At 47.1% G+C, this 11363-nt stretch overlaps 1 pseudogene; it reads left to right on the top strand.

The window, feature by feature from the left end:
- The first annotated feature begins 3634 nt into the window (after positions 1-3634).
- Positions 3635-4735, top strand: LOC125357936 (annotated as a pseudogene).
- Positions 4736-11363: the final 6628 nt, after the last annotated feature.

The following is an 11363-nucleotide window of genomic DNA, read 5'->3' as shown; positions in this document are numbered from 1 at the left end:
GAGAACCAAGGTGTCAGCAGCAAGACACAGTGAACATAAGGTGAGCGCCAGTGCAGTCTGCTGTGTGCTGCCCACTGTGGCTTGCCTTCCTCCATCAGTGAGGCTCTACCATGGACTTCAGCCTCCTGTCCAGGTCTCTTCTCCCAAGCTCCAAGCCCCAAGCCCCGTCTGAGGGCCTTCTGTCTAGAGCTCCCAGCCCCCTATTACTGGGAAGCAAATGTAGTAAATACCACTCCCCTGGGGCTCAAAGTTAACAAAAAGAAGCAAGAAAGAGTAAAAGCCACCCCTGAGAATGAGGTCACACTGTTAAAGATGCTTTCCTTTCTGAGAGGAAGCACAGGGTTTTCTTCCACCGGGCAGCTTGTAATATCAATTACTTCCAAGTCATAGAAAGACTTGCCTTTGTCCAAAATAGGTCAGTTTCCAGGATGGCCCACGGCTAGGTCTGCATGGCCAAAGGACTGAGCCATATAAGTCAAATGGACATCTGAGGGCACTCAGGGAAGCACCACTAGTAATGGACAATAGACATCCTACGGGGAGGCGCGCACATGCTATGTGCATGCACTAAAGAGCTGTGCATGCCTGAAGAACTGTGGAAAGTTCTTAGCATTTCCTGTGGAGAGGCACACAGGTTCATTTGGGAGAGAGATGATCTAGAAACAGAACAGAAAAATCATCACTTGATGTGATCCATTATGACACAGCCTCACTGCCTGGCAACCTCCCCACTTTCCTTACCCTTCAGTTCCTCCCATGTGTTCACCTGGGCTAATCCCAAACTCAAATCTAATCATTCACCCAGTCCATTCCTCCACTTGAGAAGCATAATCCTAACTGTTCCTGCTTGTCTCCCATTTAACCCATCATGACTCAAATCTTGAGCAGGCCTTGCCTGGAGTGCCTGCTATGCCACAGTGTATATCCTTCCACTTTCCAAAACACCATTTATGGACTTTTTCTGTCCTCAAACTGTCTACCTCCCCTCCTCTTGCTCTAGACTCAGAGATTGTATCTGATATTTTGCGAGAAAACAGAAGGAACAATCAGAGAGAAACCCATCTTCCCACCAGCAGACCTTGCAGTTCACCTGCATCTGTAGCCAAGCCCTCTGCCTTCCCGCCTACAAGGAATGGATGATGGGTCCATGCATTCATAAAAACACATCCCTCTCACTTCTCAGGGCTGTAACCACTGCAGTCATGCCATGTCCCAAACTCCTTGGACAAGTTCAAAGTCACACACACACACACACACACTTTCTCTCATCACCTTTGGGCAAGACCAGGTCTAAAGCAAGAAAGGCATCCAGGACACTTGTAAATAGTCCACAAACTTCCAGCCCCAGCCCTTGAACTTCTCGTCTTACTCCAGTCTCCGTGTTCTTTGAGGTAAAACTACTCAAAGAGCTACCTGTAGTTTCTCTTGCATTCTTTATGGTTTTTGCTTTCCCCAGAAAGGCAAATTCCCATGTCCTTAATGACATGAGTATTGACTATTGTGCAATCATTGCTTAATACCCATTTAACTTACAAGAATGTAAGTTCCCAGAGCAGAGAACAGCTCTAACAAACGCACTGTGATAAAACCTCTATGTTCCTCAATTTTTTTCTGTACAATGTGAATTACAATGTACACAATATATATTATGGGTTGTTTTTCTTTGGGCAGTGCTGGGGTTTGAATTCAGGGCTTGGGCTTGCTAGGTAGGTGCTCTACAACTGAGCCACACTCCCAGCCCTATTTTGCACTGGTTATTTTTGAGGGAGGGTCTTTCTTTCTGTCTAGACTGAATACCTATTTTAGGCTTCTCCTTGTAGCTAAGATAACAGACATTTATTTACCACTGAGGCCAGCTATTGGTTGAGAATGAATCTTGTGAACTCTTCTATCCAGGATAGCCTGGGACTGCAATCCTCCTGTTTTCAGTCTCCTAATGAGCCAGGCTTACAGGTGTGAGCCACTGGCACCCAGCTTACTTATTGGTTTTTATGATTAACCAATTATATGTCCAGCATCTAGCAATTTCTTGCCACATAGGAGGTAATCAATCGGTAATTACTGACTGGGTAAGTGAAAGAATAATTCTGGACTGACAAATGGATGGGCTCTGGCAAGGTTGAGTATTTTCTTGTTATAAAGAGTAGTGAGGAATGAAAAGCTAATAGTATACAAGCTCCTCTTCCTTCCTGATGGTGAAATGTGCTCCATCCCATTCATTCAAATATCCATCCTATTACCAAGTCAGACCCCAGTTACTGTTTCCTTCCCAGCATGAAGGACACCCAAAGGGTTTACTCTTTGGCAACAAGACATGGTTAGTACAGCTTTCCTCTGGAGCACTAGGAAAGCCTCCCCAGCGCCCCATAGGGAGTTGGAAAAGTGGTAGCCAGTGATGCTGTCACAACACAGCGGTTACTATGGAAATAGCACCCCACCCCCACCCCCTCCGTGCCTCCTTGACACCTTCCTGGATCTCCCAGGGTGCACAGGGCCTCCCTGAGAAGGTCCCTAGAGTTGTGTCCTCCCTCCTCCCCCTCCTCCTTGTCTCCCGCTCCTTGAAGCAGGAAAGAGGTGCCAGGTGTTTTCAAGTTGGAGAGGCACAAGGATACCCCCACAAAGCCGTTAAGGGAGTCTGGGGTCCCTCTCCACACCTCTCCATCTCCATTTCTTTTCCCTCATAACCCCTTCCATGAGGCTCCGATCTTGCCCCCCCCCCCCCGTGGTGTCATCATTGCCACGCCCCACTGCGGAGCATAAAAGGGGATCCGCCCCACATTGCAAGACCAGAACCACCCCCCACAGCCTGGGGGGGGGGGGGGGGAGTTTCCGGGAGAAGGAAAAAGAGGCGCTGGGAAAGCAAGGTGCCCAGAGGTACCTCGTGGAGCTGAGCAGTGCCCAGGTTCCCTTCAGGCCTGGGGGGAGCCTGGGTCTGAGGACAGGAAAGGCCGAGCCTGGGCCTGCGGATGGAGGAGGCCCAAGCCCGCACCAGCAGCGGAGTATGGACGAGCAGCACAGGGAGGCCTGAGCCCCAGGCATGCAGAAGATGGAGGCCGAAGCGACCTAGCTCTGGGCCGGAAGGGAGGAGAGTCCTGCAGAGCCGAGGCCTGAGGAGAGTGGACAGAGAGGGGCAGAGCAGAGCGGAGAAGAGCCTGAGGCCTGCTGAGGAGTCCGGAGCCTGAGGCCTGTGGGAAAGTCCGAAGCCTGGTGCTTTTCGGAACCAGAGCGGATGCAGAGAGCAGAGGCCCACGGAGAGCCATGTGGAAAGTGGAGTCCCTCAGAGAGGGGAGAGGCCTGTGGAGAACAAGAGGCCTGCAGAGGCCTGTGGACAGAAGCCTGTGGAAAGGAAGAAAGGAAAGAAACTCGCACTCCGGAGGCTGCAACTGCTCCTAGCTCTGGGGTAGCCGGGATCAAGGCAGTTGCAAACTGACTAATAAGACTCATTTGTCACCTTCAATAGTGCTCGGTGGATTTTCTCGCTCCCCAGAATACAACAGCCCCTGGCCCCTTAGGGATGGCTGGCCACCTGCGGGCGCTCCGGGCCTGCGTGGGCGCCCACGCCCTGACCACCCCGCGCAGGCCTGAGCGGGCGCACACCAGGCGCCACTGCGCCGACCAGAGGATCAAGGTGGAGCAGCCGGTGGTGGAGATGGATGGCGATGAGATGACTCGAATCATCTGGCAGTTCATCAAGGAGAAGCCATCCTGTCCCATGTGGATGTCCAGCTCAAGTATTTCAATCTGGGGCTCCCGAATCGCAACCAGACCGACGACCAGGTCACCGTGGACACCACGCTGACCACCCGCAAGTACAGCGTGGCCATCAAGCCCACCACCATCACCGCCGACAAGGTGCGCGTGGAGGAGTTCCAGCTGAAGCGGATGAGGCCGAGCCCAAACGGGGCCATCTGGAGCCTGCTGGGGGGCAGGGTCTTCCGCGAGCCCATCATCTGCCCGAACATCCCACGCCTGGTCCCGGGCTGGACCACGGACTTGGCGGTGGAGAGGGCCGGCCAGTTCTCCATGGAGTTCGCGCCGCTGGGAGGCATTCTGCTTCCCCACAGGCGGCGTGGGCCTGGGCAGGCACACTGTGCTCAAGGCCTACGGCAGCCGCTTCCAGCAGACCTTTGAAGAGCACTACAAGGCCGATTTCCACCGCAGCGGGATCTGGTACGAGCACCGGCTCATGGACGACATGGCGGCGGCCCAGGGGCTTCGTGTGGGCCTGCAAGAACCACAACGGGGACCTGCAGTCAACATGCTGGCGCAGGGCTCTGGCTCTCTGGTCCTGATGACTTCCGCGGTCGTCTGCCCCGACAGGAGGATGATGGAAGCGGAGGCTGCCCACGGGATGGTCACCCACCACTATCGGGAGCACCAGAAGAGCCGGACTACCAGCACCAACCCCATCGCCAGCATCTTCGCCTGTACACGGTGCCTGGAGCATCGGGGCAAGGTAGCTGGACGGGAACCTGGACCTCATCAGGTTCGCCCAGATCCTGGAGAAGGTGTGCGAGCAGTCGGTGGAGGGCGGGCCATGACCAAGGACCTGGCCAGCTGCATCCAGGGCCTGAGCAACGTGAACCTGAAGGAGCACTACCTGGACACCGCAGACTTCCTGGATGCCATCCAGAACAACCTGCACAGAGCTCTGGACCAGCCCCAGGGGAGGTGCCCCCCTCGGGGCCTGGACCAGCCTGGGCCCGCAGGTCTTCCCCACGCGTGCCAGGGCTGAGCCTCACAGCCCCACTCTTGAGGCCTTTCTAGGGGACAATTGGTTATTTTTAATCAGGTGTTTTGAAAAGTATGAGTGCCTTTCCCCCTTGGTGTGCTTTACCTCAGCCAGTCAGTGTGCTCCACACACTCATTTTTTATCACCTTGAACACATGGGGTCATGTTTAGCTACTAAAAAGTTCTACACACACACACACACACACACACACACCCCTTCCATGAAGGGCTGTCACCAGGAAACTCAGAGAAGAGGTATCTGCCTGGAGGATGGTATTAACTACAACCTGCTCAGGAAACCAAAGAAGAGCCCATGGTGTAACAAGGCAACTCTCTGGTCTGTGGCATGGTTTTTCTCCCAGGTTGTGGCGATGGCTGGCCAGGATGGCAGGGCCTGCGTGACTGCTATACAGCTCTCAGTCCTCTTACTGGTCTACAGCCCTCTTCTCTTTCCCACATCCCCTGCCGTCTGTTTCCCTCCACTGTTCACAAGATTCTTCCCTTTCCTTTGTACTTAAGTAGTGTATTTTACCTTAAAGGCACTCTGGCTTTTCCTGGTCTCTTGAAATGTGACCCTAATACATATGGGAGTTGGGAGAAAAACAGACCTCTGTAGCCATACTTTCTAAAATGGTCCCATTGTCTATCTGGCCCTACTCAGCAGCCCTTGCTTCAAGATGACCTTGCTTCATCTTGGCAGGAACCTCCAACCTCAACTCCCTGAGGAAGACCTGTGGCTTTGTTCTCAAAAGGAAACTCTTCCAACAAAACATATTGCAGACAGAAGGCTCTTATAAATATTTGTTTTAAAATAGAAATTCATAGAAAAACATAGATTCCTTCCAAATCAGCCTTCCCTTCCCTATATTAACCTGGAGGTGCATTCCTAGGTTAAAAGGATTAAGATCCAGGCCAGGCACTGGTAGCTCACACCTGTAACCCTAGCTACTCAGGAGGCTGAGATCTGAGGATCCCAGTTTAAAGCAACCCCAGGGAGGAAAGCCCATGAGACTCTCCTCTCCAATTAACCATTAACAGCTGGAAGTGGAACTTGTGGGTCAAGTGGTAGAGCACCAGACCTGATCAAAAAAGCTAAGGGATAGCACTCAGAGCCTGAGTTTTAAGCCCCAGTAGTACACTGAAAAAGTCTCAAACATGTCTGTGTCCCTTAGGTCTGTTAAGTTAGGTCAGAGCTCCAAGAGGAGTTTTTTTATTTTATATTTTATAAAACACTCAGTCTCTAGTATCAAAATCACAGACTTATAGAGAACCATTGCAGTATGAGGTACCAATGCTGAAAAAGTGTCTCATCACAGGCACAGTAGTTTTGGATTGCTTACAGGTTGTCATTTGCTTATCTGACAAAAGTCCCTCCTGTGTTTGTGCAGATCTGATGTGCAATATAAATATATATCCTATGATTTGAATATCTTTATTTTGGAACAAAAAGCCTTGGGGGGCTTTTTTGAAGCATAAAAGAATTGAGCAATGACAGGCTCACTAAACCAGCTAACCAAGCAGTAAAACGTGTGAAGTAGCTCTGGTATGCCCCATTTTTATGCTAGCTGAGTTTTCTTGAGAGACCTAAAGTAAAGGGGAAGGGTTGTGTCTGAGTGAACTGGGACTGTGCGCGTGTCCATAAGAGGCTGAATGTGGTGATAGTATGAGCAAGAGGGATGTGCATATGTCTGTTGTGTATACATAGAAGTGAATTGGTAAGCAGGAGTGTGTGTCAGAATGTGTGTAAATGTCAGAATCTATCGTGTAAGTATGATGAGACCATGTGACCATGAGGGCATAAGCCTAGGTTGTGTGAGATGATGTGGTTGGGAGGATGAGAACAGTAGTATGAGTCTGAGTGTGAACAGGAATGAGAGTGGAAATGTGGAAGACATATGAGTGTGGATGTGAGCATATGGAATGTGTGTCAGAGAGCACACTATATATGCAAACAGTATATGTGAGTGTGAATGCAAGAGTGTAGGTGAGTATGTGTTGTATGAGTATTTACTATGAAATCTAAAGATGCAATTTTATGTGTTTTTTTTTAACATTTGGTTAAATTCAGCTTAAACTCAGAGCCCCATACTCTTTCTGCATTCTCTCTTAGCTGTTTTGCTCGAGGTTGGTGCTCTACCCCTTGAGCCATGCCTCCACTTCTAGCTTTTTGGTGGTTAATTGGAGGTAAGAGTCTCTCAGATTTGTCTACTCAGGCCATCTTTGAATCTCAATCCTCACATCTCAGCCTCCTGAGTAGCTAACATCATAGATGTGAACCACCCTCACCCAATTAAATTTCAAAGTATCTTGATCTTGAAAATCAACCATTACTAAGTATAACTACCTCCTGTTTCAGGTCCAGTGATGCCAGCTTGAGAACTGGTCATAGCTGGAGTGACAATATGTCTCAGTTGCTTATGCTTGTGGTCCTAGCTTAGTTACCATTCTTTTGTCCCAGATTGATATTGTGGTTGGGGTATAACTACCACTAGTCAAGCACACATCTTTGTGATTACAGCATGTTGAGTTTACATGTGCACATGCCCAAGTAAATACTCCCCAGAGAGATTTGAAAAGCACTCCTCCAGGCCAGGTATTAAGAGCACCCTTCACTTTCAAAAGTGCATTAGAACAATGGACACGTTCTTCATCCTAGTAAAGTCTGATCAGGGTTTCCCTCTGCCCTGCCTACAGAAGGATGGATTCATTGTCCATTAATATTATACAGCCCTGTGGTCTTTGGGTAATATTTTGTATGTGCTGGAGAATCAAAGTTAAATGTATCACAGCTGTTTGGAAACCAGAGCAAGTTTTGAATTACATCCACGTGACTTGAGCTTTAAGGAGGTGTAGATTCTGGAAGGTTGGAAATTATGAGAACAAGCACTTTCATGGAAATTACCATTAATTCAAAGTGTCTGAACTTCCCTTTACCCCCTATCCACTGATCCAGCTTCCTCTGCCAAAATTTCCTTTCAATAAAGGAATGAGTCATCTCTGTCGGGAATCATATAGGGACTACCATGGGAAAGAGTATGGGATCTGGAGACAGCTAGCTTGGCCTGGTTAGTAAGCAGTGCAAACCACTAGACTAGCTAGCAACTTGATTTTGTCATTTGTTATCCCTATATCTTTTGGTAATTTAGTTAACTTTTCTGAGTCTCGGTTTCCTAACTTATGAAAGGGAAAACATAACCTCTTTGCAGAGTTGGAGTCAGGGATTGGTTTGATGACCACAAAGTCCTAGTCCATACCTACTCCACAGACACCAAGAACATGACAGCTATTCTATAAGTCACAGTGAAGGATCAGAATGAAAGTGAGATGTGACATTGGATTTTTCAAAGATCACCACAGCCCAGCAGTATTTCAAGTGCTATTCATGCTCCTAGAATGCTGTCCTTCCTCTTTAAGAGGTAGAGTCTATCTCTTCTCCACTTGAGTCTGGGCAGGACCTGGTGATCATATCAATAAACATGACTTCTGAAGATGGGTAGAAGGCTCCAGCTTTCTCTGTGTCTCTCTCCTTCTTTCTGTGTGTCTGTCTCTCTCTGTCTTTGTCCCTCTCTCTGTCTCAGTACTTATCCTTGCAACTCAGACATCATGCTTGTGAGAAAGTCCAACTAGCCCACATAAAGAGATAGGATGGAGAAGCCCATATGAAGAACTGAAGCTCCCCAACCAGTAGCCATTACAAACCACCAGATTCATTAGCAAATAAACTTTCGCATGACCCCAACCCTCAGCTTCTGAGGCTCAAGAGGCCCTAGAAATTTGAAAACAGATGCAAACCACCCTGACTGTGCCCACATTGAATTCCTAGCCCATACATCTGAGGCATGGCTATTTAATCTTCTAAACTTGGAGAAAATCTGTTATGCAGCCAGAGTGACTAGAATACAGTGTATCGGGTTCATGCAGGAGACTGATGTGTCATATACCTCTGCTAGGCAGCGTGAATGTGAGCACCGTGCTTGGCTTGCAGTCATCCAAAACAAAGATGAAGACTCCATTGTACATACTTATCCTGTTGTTTCTTTAGATGCCTGTGTACAACTCCTAAGTCATCTCCTGGGTCCAAACTCTTAAGATCCCTGTCTATCCACGAACACCAATCATGTACTAGCCTGAGGAAAATAGAATCATAAAATATTTTAACTATGTATAGGTATAAATTGCTATTCAAGCAGTAGTCAGGAAAACTCTAACCCCATCTTGTTTTCTGTCTCACAAAGTGGGAAATGTATCTAGGATACATACTAAAGAAGAGAGTTATGGCAAACTAGCAAACTAGCTCTTGAGTCAAAGCCAAGAGCTGAGAAGAAAATCAGGCCAGATAGTTAAAGCAGCAGCAAAACTGTTCAGACTGGCCAGATTAGGGGAAAAGGCAATTAATGAGCAGATCTTACTTTTAGAGCCCTGCTATGGCCTGGAGCCTGTCACCTCGTTGTGGCGAGAAAGTTAAATAGTGAGAAAATGCACTGGTTCAAACAGACTCTGCTTCTGTCTAGTTTCTCCACATACTGGCTATGTGACCCTGATCACTTCATTTGTATCACCTGTAAAAAGTATACAACTTGGGGCTGAGGCAGCTTGTAATCTACCTGAGATGCTCATCCCTTTTGACTGGTACAGTCATGGCTAGAAAGCAGCCGCTGCCCCTAAGCTAGTCTCTGTGATGAGATGACTGGTATGCCTATCACCTGTGAACCAAGCCCTTGTGCATTAGCCACCTACCAGACTGAGGTGGTGAAGCTTTTATTTCCAAATGGGACCAAAGAAATGAGTTTTCCCATTTGAAAGTTTGGGAAACCAAAGTTTGCTATTAGATTTTTCTCTAAAATTCCACAAGGCTTTTTAAAGTTAATTAAATGGTTAGCTTAACCACTAGTTCATGTGTTTCTAGCAGATTGAGTAGTCCTACCTAGAGAAGGAAATAGTTATATAAATGCAAACATGGTAGCAAGAATTGCACCTGAAAACAATACCTTTATTAGTAACATTGAAGTTCATATCTTTGAATTACCAATGTAAAGCAACATAACTTGCGCTTCTATAGCACATTTCCTTTTATTGCTCCCTGTGTGTTCCTCACAACAATCCTGAAGAGTTAGGGCACTTATTACTGTCATTATTTCCCAGATGGAAAATCCATGAAACAGATGTTATTTAGCCAACGTCTCTTGGCTCAGGTGGAAATCAGAAGGAAAGTCTCCTGATTCTCAGCACAGGGATTTTTCTCCGCCAGACCTCCCAGGTTGTATGCATTTCACATGCGTGACAGCCCATTTGGAACTGGCTCAAACAATCTGATTTTGAGCCCAGTCTCGGCAAGGTTTATAACTGGGTGTTTTATGGGATAAAAATAAAACCATCTTAAGTCCAAGAACAGTGATAGTAAGGACAGAATAATCTAAGAAGTTGAACAGTGAAAAAGAAATGAAATAGTAAAGTGCCCATTTTCTTGAATAAGAGAAAAGGCAAGGGAGGGCTGTGTGGGACCAAATGATGCTTAAGCATCCCATCAGGAAACACAGAGCCTTTGGGAGGATGAAAGTACATCTAGGCTTGATTACTAGACTGGAGGAATTGGAGTTTCTGACAATGATAAAGTTAGCCGGGCAGTAGTGGCTCACTCCTATAATCCTGTAAGCAACTCAGGAGGCTAAGATCTGAGGATCATGTTTCAAAGCCAGCAGAGGCAGTAAAGGCCAAGAGACTCATACCTCCAATTAACCACCAAAAAAATCAAAAGTGGTGCTGTGGCTCAAGTAGTAGAGCACTAGCCTGAACAATAAAGTTCATGGACAGCACCCAGGCCCTGAGTTCAAGCTCCAGGACTGGCACACTGGAACTAGGGGGAAAATGTGGTCCTGTTTGCTTGAGGTGTAAGGAAAGGCAGGTGATGTGAAAGAAGAAAGCTGATCTTAACTCTCAACATTAATGGACTTAATTCTCCAATCAAATTACATAGGCTCATAAGTTGGATCAAAAATCAAGATCCATCTTTCTGCTGCCTCCAAGAGACACATCTATCCAGCAAAAGTAAACATCTAAAAGTGAAAGGGTGGAATCAAATCTACCAAGCAAATGCCCCCCATAAGCAGGTTGGAGTTGCAATCCTAGTATCAGATAAAATTGACTTCAAATTAAAAAAGGTAAGAAGAGACAAAGAAGGTTACTACATACTAATAAAGGGATCTCTCCTACAGGAAGATATAACCATCCTAAATATCTACACACCAAATACAGGAGCACCCAACTTCACCCAACAAATACTACTCACTCTAAAAACACTCATAGACCCAAACACATTGATAGTTGGGGACCTTAACACTCCACTGTCACCTCTGGACAGATCAACATGCCAAAAACTGAACAAAGAAACCACAGAACTAAACAATTGCATAGACCAGCTAGATTTAACCAACATCTACAGAATATTTCATCCAGCAACAACAGAATACACATTCTTTTCAGCAGCACATGGAACATTCTCCAAAATAGATCACATCTTAGGGCACAAAGAAAATCTGTACAAATTCAGAAGTATCAAAACCATTCCCTGCATTCTCTAAGACCACAACAGAATAAAATTAGAGCTCAACTCAAACAGCCACCACAGAAAATC

Source organism: Perognathus longimembris, chromosome 10 (genome assembly GCF_023159225.1).
Source record: "Perognathus longimembris pacificus isolate PPM17 chromosome 10, ASM2315922v1, whole genome shotgun sequence".
Taxonomy (NCBI): domain Eukaryota; kingdom Metazoa; phylum Chordata; class Mammalia; order Rodentia; family Heteromyidae; genus Perognathus; species Perognathus longimembris.
The sequence above is the reverse complement of the archived record's forward strand: the minus strand, read 5'-3'. Positions and strand labels throughout refer to the sequence as shown.